This window comes from Macaca mulatta, chromosome 12 (assembly GCF_049350105.2).
Source record: "Macaca mulatta isolate MMU2019108-1 chromosome 12, T2T-MMU8v2.0, whole genome shotgun sequence".
NCBI classification, from domain to species: Eukaryota; Metazoa; Chordata; class Mammalia; order Primates; family Cercopithecidae; genus Macaca; species Macaca mulatta.
Genome location: NC_133417.1, coordinates 127,776,862 through 127,791,276, shown reverse-complemented (window position 1 = coordinate 127,791,276; position 14,415 = coordinate 127,776,862). Strand labels below are relative to the sequence as shown.

At 41.7% G+C, this 14,415-nt stretch overlaps 1 protein-coding gene and 1 pseudogene across 2 annotated transcripts in view; one reads left to right on the top strand and one right to left on the bottom strand.

Annotated features, from left to right (window-relative positions):
* SGPP2 (sphingosine-1-phosphate phosphatase 2) overlaps positions 1–14,415 on the bottom strand; it is a 140,978-nt gene that overhangs the window by 20,992 nt on the left and 105,571 nt on the right. The gene's annotated exons all lie outside the window — the stretch shown is intronic.
* On the top strand, positions 6,983–7,294 carry LOC100429086 (overexpressed in colon carcinoma 1 protein pseudogene; annotated as a pseudogene).

The following is a 14,415-nucleotide window of genomic DNA, read 5'->3' as shown; positions in this document are numbered from 1 at the left end:
ATTCTTAATCTCTAGGCACTACTTACATACCTATATCCAGATAAAGACCTAGGTACCAGGCCTCTATGAAATTCTAAATTCCATTAGGAACTGTAGAACTTTCTTTTCCTTCCCTGGTTATATCATCCTTCCATTTATTAAATGAAGTGTGCAAAGCATAATGCAGCATGTCTTGAGATACTCTTGCCAGCAGTCTTCCCTCTGTCCTAAGAACTGGTGCCTCAAACAACCCCAAAGCCTCATGCTGCTGACACACCACTCCATGGTCGTTTCTTACACAGCTCTGCATTTGCCAGTTAACTCAGAGTTTTGGAAACACAAAAGTGGACATCCATGCTTGGATGGTATTTGCTGTTCCAAGACACTCTATTACATTTTTACAAGTCAAAGTTTATAAGCTGGCCAGACATGGTGGCTCATGCCTATAATCCCAGCACTTTGGGAGGCTGAGGCGGGCGGATCACAAGATCAGGAGTTCGAGACCAGCCTGGCCAACATAGTGAAACCCCGTCTCTACTAGAAATACAAATAATTAGCTGGGCGTGATGGTGGGCACTGTAGTCCCAGCTACTTAGGAGGCTGAGGCAGGAGGATCGCTTGAACCCAGGAGGCGGAGGTTACAGTGAGCCAAGATCATGCCACTGCACTCCAGCCTGGATGACAGAGCAAGACTCTGTCTCAAAAAAAAAAAAAAAAAAAGTTTATAAGCTAAACAAAATTATGTTGAAAAAATAATAAATGTATGATCTGGCCTGGGCTCCCAAGTTAAATGTAATATTCAGACGAATGGATGAATCTTGTCAAATCTGACTCAATAAAGTACAGAGAAATAAGGGAGAAAAAATAGATTTATCAACAGATGACAGATAATAACTACTGCAATCCACTCAACATTTACTGTGCACTACTGCCAGGTGTTCTGCTGGGAACTGTGTGCTGGGGGAGAATGTATACAAAGGTGAATAAAAGAAGATTCTTACCTTCAAAGGACTTGCAACCTACTGTGATGAACAGACATGAATATAACCAGCCATATGCTTATACAACAGCTTGCTCTGATTGTTAATAAACTGATATTTATGCAATATAGGTTCAGCATCCCAAATTTGAAAATTCATAATTTGAAATGCCCAAAATCCAACACGTTTTGAATACTGACATGACATCACATGAAAAAATTCTAAGGCCGGGCGCGGTGGCTCACGCCTGTAATCCCTGCACTTTGGGAGGCCGAGGCGGGCAGATCACGAGGTCAGGAGATCGAGACCATCCTGGCTAACATGGTGAAACCCCGTCTCTACTAAAATACAAAAAAAAATTAGCCGGGCGCGGTGGCGGGCGCCTGTAGTCCCAGCTACTCGGGAGGCTGAGGCAGGAGAATGGCGCGAACCCGGGAGGCGGAGCTTGCAGTGAGCCGAGATGGTGCCACTGCACTCCAGCCTGGGCGACAGAGTGAAGACTCCCCCTCAAAAAAAAAAAAAAAAAAAAAAAAAAAAAAAAAAAAATTCTATACCTGACTTCATGTGATGAGTTGCACATGTGATTAAAAATATTGCATAAAATTACCTTTAGGTTATATGTATAAGGTGTATATGAAACATAAATGAATTTCATATTTAGACTTGGGTTCCATCCCCCAGATATCTCAGTTGGTACATGCCAATATTCAAAAATCTGAAAAAACCCCAAATTGAAAACACTCCTAGTTTCAAGCATTTCAGATAAGGGATACTCAACCTATATGACCTAAGAGATTTTGGAATGAAAATCTCTTAAATGTCATTTTATCTACTGAACTAGAAACATTTGTGTTTAACATTAAAATAACCAAACATCAGGCAATTCACATTCTTGTCTTTTCTGTTGGTAAACTGTAATTTTTCCTAGGAAGCCCACTCCTAGGAAATTATCCTAAGCATGGTTTCCCATAGTAAGCTGAGAAGAAACTAGATGACACCGGAAAAAGGGGTCCCAAAGCGAAATGGATGTGATCAACTGGCACCCTGTTAGGTATCCATTCCTACCTCCCAGCTGAACTGAAGATGTTGGAAAGATAAAAATGGCTCCCTCGGAAATTAGGTGCTACCAGTTTGATGCCTTCTTGCAGAATCTAGAAGGTGGTACAGAGGTGGAATCCATCTTCCTCCTGCTGTTTCTGTGATCTGGCAAAGCCTCAGAAACGTGAGCTCCAACAGCAGGACTGAGGATTCCAGTGTCTAGTCACTGCTCTCAGTTTTCTAGAGGCAACCAAGGCAGCTACAGCGGCTGAGTTCAGCCTAGTTTCTGGCCATCTGGTTGGTGAGCGCTGAGAAGTGGGAGGCAGAAGACAGAGATCTGGTAGTGGTGCCGGACACTGAGCATAGCAATGATCTTTGTGCTCCCCAAGCTCCTCCAACGCTTTGTAATCATCACATTCCCTGTATAAAATTCCATTGTGCTTAAAATACCTAGAATAGATTCTATTTTCTCCTCTAATAAACAGCAGTTAACAATGCTAAACCAGTTTCTTTGATGTGAATGTATTTAGGAACCTTTATAATTATTTTGGAGCTTCAAGATTCAATGGCTGCCCTGATGGGTTTTGGACTCACATGGGGCCAGCCTGTGGCCCCTTTCTTTTGGTCAATTTCTCCCTTTTTGAATGGAAGTATTTACCCAATCCCATTGTTTCTTGGAAGTAACTAACTTGTTTTTTACTTTACAGGCTCCTAGATGGAAGGGACTTGCCTTGTCTTAGATGGGACGTGGGACTCTGAACTTGTGAGTTAATGCTGGAATAAGTTAAGACTTTGGGGGACTGTTGGGAAGTCATGATTATATTTTGAAATGTTAGAGGGACATGAGATTTGGGAGGGACCAAGGGCAGAATGATATGATTCGGATCTGTGTTTCTGCCCAAATCTCATGTTAAATTGTAATCTCCAGTACTGGAGGTGGGACCTGGTAGGAGGTGACTGGATCATGGGGGTGAATCCTTCATGAATGGTTTAGCACCATCCCCTTGGTGCTGTTCTAGTGGTAGGAGTTCTCACGAGATCTGATCATTTAAAAGCGTGTGACACCTCCCCACTCTCTTCCTTAGTCCTGCTCTGGCCATGTAAGACGTGCCTGCTTTCCCCTCCTCTCCCACCATGACTGTAAGTTTCCTGAGGCCTCCCTGGAAGCAGAAGCCACTATGCTTCCTGTACAACCTGCAGAACTGTGAGGCAATTAAGCCTCTTTTCTTTATGAATTAAAACAAGGAAACTTTATATACAATTGCATTGAGGAGGGGCAGAGGACTTGGCATAAACTGCTTAAGGAATCCCTTTTTTCCTCATCAGAGAATCTCTCGGGACTGCTGTTTTATGAAACACTTTATAAAATGCAACAGAGAAGATCACCTTGGTTTTTTTCACTCAATGATATAACAGATTTCTATGTAACAAAAATTTTAAATTAGAGTCTCTTTAGAGTTTTTTTTTTTTTTATTTCTCTACAAGAGATCTCTCTCTCTTCCTCTCCTTTCTCTCATATGTTGGAGTACAATTTAATTTTTAAATTTACATACACTAAAAGTTACTCTTTTCAGTTTACAATTCAATGAGTTTCAACAAATGCTCAGAGTCAGGTCAAAACTACAGCAATCAGTTGCATAATACCCCCCAAAACTCCTTCATGTAGGAGGAAGGACCAAGCCTTCCTACCACCCCAATTCCTGGCAACCCCTGGTCTCCCCATCACTATGGCTTTGCCTTTCCCGGAGGTCACAGAAAGTAAACAGTATTTAGCCATTTGAGTTGGCTTCTTCATTTAGAATAATTCATAGGAGAACCATCAACATGTTGCATGCAACAGTTCAGTCTTTATTACTGCTGAGTAGTAGCTATTGAATGGATGTACCATAGTTTGTTTATCCTTTTACCAGTTGAAGGACATCAGGTTGTTTCTAGGTTTTAGAGAATAGGAATAAAGCTGCTACATCAACAAAAATTACATAATATTAGATAGCTGAATATCATTCCATATCTTGATATACCATTCATTTAATTGGATAAATCCTTACTGTTGTACGTTAGATCATTTCCAATGTTGTACTATTTTAAATAACACTATAACTTCATTTAAGTGTCTGTAGGTATTTGTTCCATTATTCTTTAGGACAAGTTCTTAGAAAAATTCCTGGGTCAAGAGGTATGCATCACACATTTTACTACTTTTGATACATATTGCATTTAAATGTCCCTTAATGACAATCTCCCTTTATTCACAGGCCCTCATCAACCTTGACTGTTATTCTTTTTTTAAAAAACCAATCTCACAGGCAAAAATTTAAAAATGGTATCTCACTTTTATTTGTATTTATTTTTTTTCTTCATATCTCTATACATACATGTGGAATTGTTTCCTTATATGTATTGGGCATTTTTACTTCTTCTTTTAGGAATTATCTGTTCTTGTCCATTGTTATGCTGGACTTTTGCTTATTGATTCACTGTATTAATCCTTTGTCTATCACCTATCACATTTATGGTTTTCAAGATGACTTTCAATTTTTTTATAGGCAGAGATTTCTTTAAAAATGTATGTAGTCACCTCTTCTAATCTTTTCTTTTGTGGATTACACATTTAATATCATGCCTAGAAAGGGCTTTTTCTATTTTACATTTATATACATAGTCACTCATATTTCCTAATTTTTCCAAACGGTTTTGGAAACAGCATGAAGAATACAGGAGGCTTCCTGGCTGAGGCACACAGTTCCCTGACACATTGGATTTGTTTCTGCCTTCGTGGCTTTGAGCTGCTGTGCTGTCATTAAATACTTAAGAGTCTTCTTTTCTAAGGAGTTCATTTGCCTTTTGAAGAAGGTGAATTCTTTACTGAACTAGGTTGACATTTTATCTTATAACTTGATTTAGAAATAAGGTTTTATTCTTAGGTTTCAGTGGTTAGCTAAGGAATTATAGTAAATCATTTCATTTCTCTTTCTGTTTATTCCACTATTGGGACAGACTAACAATAACTTAGAGGCTTACAAATAAAAATAAAGTGCAAGCACATGCCAATATTTTCCTAAACGTCATAACAATGATCTTGCTGGCAGAAATTTGCATTTATATTTTCCCAAGGGGCCAAATAAACAATTTTTTATTCTATTTTATTTTTTATTTTTATTTTCTTTGGAGACAGAGTCTCTCTCTATTCCCCAGGCAGGAGTGCAGTGGCGCAATCTCGGCTCACTGCAACCTCTGCCTCCTGGGTTCAAGCAATTCTCATGCCTCATCCTCCGAGTAGCTGGGACTACAGGCACCTGCTACCATGCCTGGCTAATTTTTGCATTTTTAGTAGAGACAGGGTTTTACCATATTGGTCAGGCTGGTCTCAAACTCCTGACCTCAGGTGATCCACCTGTCTTGGCCTCCCAAAGTGTTGGGATTACAGGCGTGAGCCACTGTGCCTGGCTGAAACAATTTTTTAAAACAATGACGTAAACATCCTTCCTTGGCCTTTCAGCTAACATAGAGTATATTACCTATTCTTATCATTTAATTAAAAAGTGATGCAAATAAATGGGAAGTTCAGATTCGTTTTACAAAAGGTGACTTCACAAATTTTGAAGACAGTGCTTTTTGCATTAAGAGAGGCATACAATTACAAGGTATGGAAAAACTTCACCCTTCAATGAAAGTACCTATAACACACTATATAATCCCAAAGGCAAGCACCTAATAAAAGAAAGAAGCAAATGGAGCCTGGCTCCTATGGAAGATTTCATCAGCCCCCTTAGTCTTAAGTAGAAACTGAAATACAACAATGCAGTAGTGTTAGCTCTCAAATCCGTGCTGTCCCTAACTGTGGCCACTTTTTATTTATTTGGGAAAAGTGGATGAATTCTCAGTACCACTTAGACTTTAAGCCTTTATCGAGCTCCCTGCTGAGCATGCTAGGATTTAAATGGCACTTCTGGGTCCTCTGAGATAAACCAGCCACTTCCCAATGGACCATCACTGAAGCCAGAGTCCTAGCCCATTCGGCTGCCTGGCCATTAGCTACAGGGAGGTCCCCAGTTCCCCTCCCAGTCAGGCTAATTGTCAGTTAATTGTAGGCTCCTCCAGGTCTGACCACACACCACGCTGACGCAGCCTCTGAGGTGCCAGGCTGCAGAGTGTCAGGGGCCAGCTGGTTTCTCCACTGCGGCAGAAAGGATGCGAGTGGCTTCTGGTCTGAGGCAGATGGACCCCGTGCCTGCTCCAGCCCTTTCGACTGTGGCTCTCTGCCATGCAGGGGCCTCTGACACCTCCACATCACTCTGGTGCCTGACCAACTTCTGTCTTTGTCCATCTCCTGTGGTCAGCACTCAGGGCTCATCCAGCTCCCATCCTAGACTTCCAGCCCTTCCAGCAGCTAATAGCTGATTCATCCCATACTTGTAAAAGAGATGAAAACGGTACCCCCACTTTCGTTTTTTTCTTTTTCTTTTTTTTTTTTTTTTTTTGAGACAGAGTCTCACTCTGACTCCCAAAACGCTGGGCCACTGTGCCCAAAGGATTGAGCCACTGCGTCCCACTGTAGCTTGTTGAACAGTGTGGGGAAAGAAGATTTAAAAAAGTAATTAGCGAACCGGGGTCGGTGGCTCACCCCTGTAATCCCAGCACTTTGGGAGTCGGAGGCGGGCGGATCACGAGGTTAGGAGTTCAAGACCAGCCTGACCAACATGGTGAAACCCCGTCTCTAATAAAAATATAAAAATTAGCCAGGCATGGTGGCGGGTGCCTGTAATTCCAGCTACTAGGGAGGCTGAGGCAGGAGAATTGCTTGAGCCTGGGAGGCAGAGGTTGCAGTGAGCCGAGATCGGGCCACTGCACTCCAGCCTGGGTGACAGGGTGGGACTCTGTCTTAAAAAAAAAAAAAAAAAGTAATTTGCGGTCTGAGTCTCCGCCCCTAAGACCCGCGGGCCGCAAGCTCCGGAGTGCGGCTTCCCCAGCCGGCCGACTGCGCGATGGGCTGCGGGAACTCCCGGGCAGAGGCCCTGCAGGAGCAGCCAAAGATGTATCAGAAGAATCCATAACAGAAGATGATAAGAGGAGAAACTGTGGAGGAGTATATGTTGGCCTACCATCTGAGGCTGTCAATATGGTGTCCAGTCAAACAAAGACGGTTCGGAAAAATTAGAAGAAAATAACATCATGACTCAAGAATCAAGAGCATGCTCATCAATTTGGAAGGAATTGGGCTCCGTGGGACATTGTACTGTGCACAGACATTTCCAAGGAAATTCTAAACAGTCACCCTTCCCTCTTGCATTTCCCCAAATCTTAAGCGTATACATAAAACCCTGGGTACATATTGTTGTGGTAATAGAAGGGAATTGGTTAAACAGTACACTTGATGGAACTTTCTGTGGCCATCTACGAAAGACAAGTTAACAAACTGTCATGGAGGCTGCTGTTGCCTAGCCAGGGCTGCTGCATTTTGACATTTCCACCGTGGCCACTCAACACATTTCATGGAGGTCATGTCTTTTCACTGATGCTTTTTGATAGTTTTTATATAACAAAATCCTTATTCTATTTATAACTTAAGATGATAAGGCACTATAAATGAATGACCTAAAATAATATATTTGTCTGTTATCTTTCGCTATTTCTACTTCACTTTAATTTTTAGCTGTAAAATTGGTAAATGGATTCTTACAACTCTTTCTGTTTTTTACTGTTAGTTTTCAAATTTCATTTAAATGTCAGAATTTCCTTTTTAGGAACAATGTGTATTTCATTGCAATATTTAAAAATAAACTCAAATTTGCATGCCATATGCACACACACACACACACAAAGTAATTTGCCTATGTTTGTTGTTAGTAATACATACAAAAGTTCTTGCTGGAAATTGTGCTAAGGCCTAATTTTGATTCAACTAATACAGACGCATAAAATGCCTTCAATTTCCCTTCACATCATCCCAACAATGGGTATCTGAACTTCTCCTTTGGTGGTTAAATAATAATGATTTATTTTGTTTTTTAAAAAAATTAAAACAAAGAGGGAGTGAATGTTTTACCATGAGTATTTATTACTTTTGAAACTAGAAATAATTCTCTATTTTTACAAAAGGGTAAACATATTTCTCTCCAGGGTAAAGAGAAAACAATGGGCATAATAACCTAGTGACTGATGCTCAGAAACATAACTAAATTATCATTTTATCTCAGTAACTCATCCAACAGGGTGTAACAGGAAGTAAGGCTTGGTAGGGTGTAATTTGTATTGCAATCAGCTTTTTCCCCATGTTAAGTAAGGCAGTTTGAAGTAAGTTTTTTTAAACAACATGAAAAAATACAACAAAAATGCTCTAGTCCAAGGCCAGAACACAGTTTTATATGGTCGGCAGATAATTTAGTATTTGAGAAGCCTTTTCAACATTCTCTGACTCCAATGAAAACTAAAGCAAAACTTGGGAGGAAAAAAATAAATGAATAAACAAATAAAACAGTATCTGTATAATTATCCACAGATCAAACAATTTAGGGACAATAAAATAGAGCAACATTTCAGCTAGGTCAGGTGCAAAATAATGGAACAACTATTCACTGTTTATTCATATTTCACACATTCACTAACAACAAAAATTCTGGCTAGTTTTACTGTTAATATATTTGGGATGATTTCTTTATTAGTCAAAGGACTTAAAATCCATTTTGTGTAAGTTGAATAGTTAGGGCATCATAGATATAGGATAATCAGCCTTCTTGGCTTGCTCTAGCCCTCCTTCCTCCACAAACACACTATTAGGTCCACATTTTGAGCCTTTGAAAGAGTAGAAAAAATGCCATGCTATAGATGCAGAGAGGATATCATGGGACTTTGTCTGCCCTGCTTCTGATGCCAGGAGGCACTTTATTTTAGAGAACTGAGCCTCCTGTATGCCAATCCTGACCCTAACCTTTGCTGCCAATCAGAGCCACTGCTCGCACAGGTTGGCTCCAGACCTGGCTGGTTCCATCACAGTTCTCAGCACTCCTGAGACAGCATTTGATGCAGCCACAGACTTGTTATCCAGGTGCGGCCAATGTGAGATCTTCCCTAAAACTCTCCTCCCTGAAGGCCTTTAAGGAGTGAAACAGAAAAGAAAACAACAACAACAACAACAACAACAACAAAAATGAAGCCCAGAACTCCAATCTCAGGGAAGATGGCAGCCCCAGAGTATGAATCCACCATGCAGAGATGAGCTTGGGGAAGAGTGGTGAGGGAAGCTTCTGATGAAGGTCAAGGCCTGGGGGCCCACTCTCCCAATGCCAGCTGCATCTCTGACTTCCTTACACTATGGTTATAAACATCAATACATTTCCCTGTAAGCTTAAACTAGTTTGAGTTGGTGTCTGTTATTTTCATTCAAGGATTCCTGACTAATGCATCTGGTAACCACTTGATTTTGGGCATACTCAATTGTGGTGAACTTACTGGGCTCTTTCCAGTCTCTATTCTCAGGACACTGCCTTCACATCCTACAGGGGTGGTTCCCAGGTTGCATTTCTGCTCTGCGACCTGTCCCCCTGCCAAGGCTCACTGGTCCAAGGGTAGTGCTGGGTGCAACCGAAGTCTCACCTCCATATGCTAGAGTTTTCATCTGAGGGAAGAGTTGTTGGGAGCTGGGATAAATGAATGGTGGCACTCCAAAAGGAAGGTGATGGCACTCCTCAGAGCCACTCTGCTTCTGGTCCCTCCTGAGGCTTGCTTTTTTGACAGCTTCCTGAGCTCCACGAGCTACCCCAGTCCTTCCAAGACATTCTATCTTCCCTCCTTTCCCTCTTTCTCTCTCTCTTTTCCTTCAGCTGGATGCAATTGGTTTATTCTTCAAACCAAGAGAACATGAAATTATACACCAAAAAACTCTTTTGGTAAATTATCACTTCATGTAGAATGCCTTTCACCATGGGAAAATGTAAGACCTCAGTAAAAACTGGCTTCAGCAATAAGGAACCGTGTTTTACCTGGAGTGGTGAGCCCAGAGGTAGGGTGGCCCCAGGGGTGGTACAGTCACTCCGTGATGTCATTGGGGCCCTCGTGTTATATTTCCATGCTTTGGCACGGACAGTAATGATTTCCCTCAAAGGCCGATTCCCCAAACATTCCCAAATGGCTGCTGCTCACAAATGGGGCAGTGTCATTACTCACGTCCAGCAAGAGATAGAGAAACCTCTCCTCCATGCATGGAATAGCATAATCAGATTTGGAAATAATTTCCTAGCAGTGGTGTAAGAACAGCTGTGAGGCATATTTAAGAGCCAGAACGGATTCGGCTTGGTGACTACCTGACTGATGGAGGTGTGGGAAGGGAGGAGCTAGGGTGTTGCCCGTGTTTCTTGTTTGGGCATCTTGGTAGACAGGGACGCCCTCCCTGGGGGGGGGGGTGCAGATCTGGTTTGGTGAGGATGATGACACAGCTGTGCAGGTTTAATGCCTCCCCATGCTTCACTTGGGCCTGCCCAGGAGACTAGCTGGAGCCTGTCATCAAAACCTTGACAGGGGCACCAAACCACATCTGACAGGAAGTGACTTCTTAAGAGGTGGGATAAGCAAATTATTTCTCTCCCTGAATTGCTCTCCTGCTTATGCAGAGAGAGCCATTTCTTTTTTTTCTTTTCTTTTCTTTTTCTTTTTCCTTCTTTTTTTTTTTTTTTTTTTTTTTTTGAGACAGAGTTTCACTCTTGTTGCCCAGGCTGGAGTACAATGGCGTGATCTCACCTCACTGCAAACCCCACCTCCCGGGTTCAAGCAATTCTCCTGCCTCAACCTCCCAAGTAGCTGGGATTATAGGCATGTGCCACCATGTCTGGCTAATTTTTTGTAGTTTTAGTAGAGATGGGGTTTCTCCATGTTGGTCAGGCTGGTCTTGAACTCCCGACCTCAGGTGATCCACCTGCCTTGGCCCCCCAAAGTGCTGAGATTACAGGCATGGGCCACCGCGCCCAGCCTAGACAGAGCCATTTCTTTGAAGTAGGCAGCCACCTGAATGATGTACTTAAATGCCCTAAGCATCAAAGCTGTGTGCGATCAGAGTGGTTCATATGGATGCGGGGTGCCTAAAGATTATCTCTCTATACCTTCCAACCCAGTTTTGTTCAGGGGCACGCCCATATCTAGCATGAAAGACAGATCATTTGTCCAATCAATGACTCTCAACCCCGGTGGCACATTAAAATCAACCAGGGAGTTTAAAAAAACACCAAAGCCCAGGACCCACCTCCATATATCTATTAATATGTCTACACGCACACATAACATAAAATTCACCACCTTAACCATTTTAAAGTATCCAGTGGTATTAACAGGATTTATGTTGTTGTGTAACCATCATCATCATCCAATTTCAAAATGCCTTTCATCTTACTAAACTGAAACTCTATACACAAAAAATAATAACTCTCCATTCCTCCCTGTCTCCCCAACAGCCGCTGGCAACCACCATTCTAATTTTGGTCTCTATGAATTTGATTACTCTAGGTACCTGATGTAAGTGGAATCATATAAGATTTCCTTTTCCGACTGGCTTATCTCACTTTACATAAAAGTCTTCGAGGCCCATCCATGTTGTAGCAGGTGTCAGAATTCACCTCCCTCTTAAGACTGAATAATACGCCATCATATGTGGACAGGCACACTGTGCTTCCCTTGACTGCACTTTGCCGATACTGTGTTTTTTAGAAATTGAAGTTTTGTGGTAATACTGTATCCAGCAAGTCTACCAGTGCCACTTTTCCAACAGCCTGAGCTCATTTTGCGTCTCTGTGTTCTCTCGCTTTCCTCTGGCCTCCCTAAGCTCTGAGACACAACAATATGAAATTAGGCCAATTAATAACCCTAATAACCTCTCAGTGTTCAAGTGGAAGAAGAGTCACATGTCTCTCACTTTATTTATTTATTATTTATTTTAGAGACTGGATCTCATTCTGTCACCCAGGCTGGAGTGCAGTCGTACAAGCATAGCTCACTACAGCCTCCAACTCCTGGGCTCAAGCAAACCTCTCTCCTCAGACTCTCAAAGCACTGGGATTCCAGGTGAGCCACTGCACCTGGCTGTCATCTCTTACTTTAAATCAAAAGCTAGAAATGATTAAGCCTAGTGAGGAAGGCATTTCAAAAACTGAGATAGGCCAAAAGCTAAGCCTCTTGTGCCAAACAGCCATATTGAGAATGGAATGGAAAAGTTCTTGAAGGCAATTAAAAGTGCTACTCCAATGAATACATGAATGATAAGAAACTTAAACAGCCTTATTATAGAGAAAGTTTGAGTGGCCTGGTTAGAAGATCAAACCAGTCACAACATTCCCTTAAGCCAAAGTCTAATCCAGAGCAAAACCCTAACTCTCTTTAGCTCTATGATGACTGAGAGGTGAGGAAGCTGCAGAAAACAAGTTTGACACTAGCGGAATTTGGTTCATGAGGTTTGAGGAAAGAAGCCGTGTTTAAAACGTAAATGTGCAAGGTGAAGCAGCAAGTTCTGATAGAGAAGCTATAGCTAGTTATCCAGAAGACCTAGGTAAGGTCATTGATGAAGGTGGCTATGTGACACAATAGCTTTTCCATGTAGATAAAACAGCATCACATTGGAAGAAGATGCCATCTAGGACTTGCACAGCTAGAGAGAAGTCAATGTCTGGCTTCAACACTTCAAAGGACAGGCTAATGCTCTTGTTAGGGGTTAATGCAGCTGGTGACTTTAAGGTGAAACGAATGGCCACTTACCATTCTGAAAATTCTAGGGTCCTTAAGAATTATGCTAAATCTACTCTGCCTGTGCTCTAGAAATGAAATAACAAAGTCTGGGTGACAGCACATCTGTTCGCAGCATAATTTACTGAATATTTTAAGCCCATTGTTTTGACCTACTGCTCAGAGCAAAAGATTCCTTTCAAAATATTATTGCTAATGGACAATACACCTGGTCACCCAAGATGGCAATGTACAGGATGTACAAGATTCATGTTGTTTTCATGCCTGCTAAACACAACATCCATTCCACAGCCCAGGGATCAAGGAGTCATTGCTACTTTCAATTCTTACTTTTTAAGAAACACATTTTGTAAGGCTGTAGCTACCATAGACTGTGATTCCTCTGATAGGTCTGGACAAAGTAAATTGAAAACCTTCTGGAAAGGATTCACCATTCTAGATGCCATTAAGAACATTTGTGATTCATGTTCATGGGAGGAGGTCAAGCTATCAACATTAACAGGAGTTTGGGAGATATTGATTCCAACACTTATGGATAACGTTGAGGGGGTTATGACTTCAGCAGAGGAAGTAACTGCAGATATGATTAAAATAGCAAGAGGCCGGGCACACTGGCTCATGCCTGTAATCACAGCACTTTGGGAGACCAAGGTAGATGGATCAGTTTATGTCAGGAGTTCAAGACCTGCCTGGCCAACATGGTGAAACCCTGCTTCTACTAAAAATACAAAAATTAGCTGGGTATGGCAGTGCATGCCTGTAGTCCCAGCTACTTGGGAGGCTGAGGCAAGACAATGGCTTGAATCTGGGAGGTGGAGGTTACAGTGAGTAGAGATCATGTCATTGCACTCCAGCCTGGGTGACAGAGTGAGACTCTGTCTCAAAAAAATAAAAAAATAAAAAATAAAAAAAAATAGCAAGAGAACTAGAATTAGATGTGGAGCCTTAAGATGTGACTGAATTGCTGCAATCTCATGATAAAACTTGAATGGATGAAGAGTTGCTTTTTATGGAAAAACAAAGAAAGTAATCTTTTCAGATGGACTCTACTTCAGGTGAAGATGCTGTGAACATTGTTAAAATGACAAGAAAGGACAGAATATTACATAAACGTAGTGGATACAGCAATTGCAGGGTTTGAGAGGATTGACTCTAATTTTGAAAGTTCTACTCCGGTTAAAAGGCTATCAAATATCATCACATGGTTTGGCGTATGTAAAGGGGAGAAAAATAAAGAAAAAAACAGCATTGGCATTCTACAGAGAAATCTTTCCTAAAAGGAAGAGTCCATTGATGCGACAAACTTCATTGTTGTCTATTTTAAGAAACAGGGCACGGTGGTTCACGCCTGTAATCCCAGCACTTTGGGAGGCTGTGGTGGTATGATTGCTTGAGCCCAGGAATTTGAGACAAGCCTGGGCAACATAGTGAGACACTGTCTCTACTAAAAATACAAAAATTAGCTAGATGTGGTGGTGCATGCCTGTACTCCCAGCTATTCAGGAGGCTGAGGTATGAGAATTGCTTGAATCTGGAAGGCAGACATTGCAGTGAGCCAGGATCTCACCACTGCACTCCAGCCTGAGTGACAGACTGAGATGTTTCGAAAACAAAAACAAAAACAAAAACAAAAACAAAACTTGCCACAGCCACTCCACCCTTGAGCAATCACTACCCTAATCAGTTAGCAGCCATC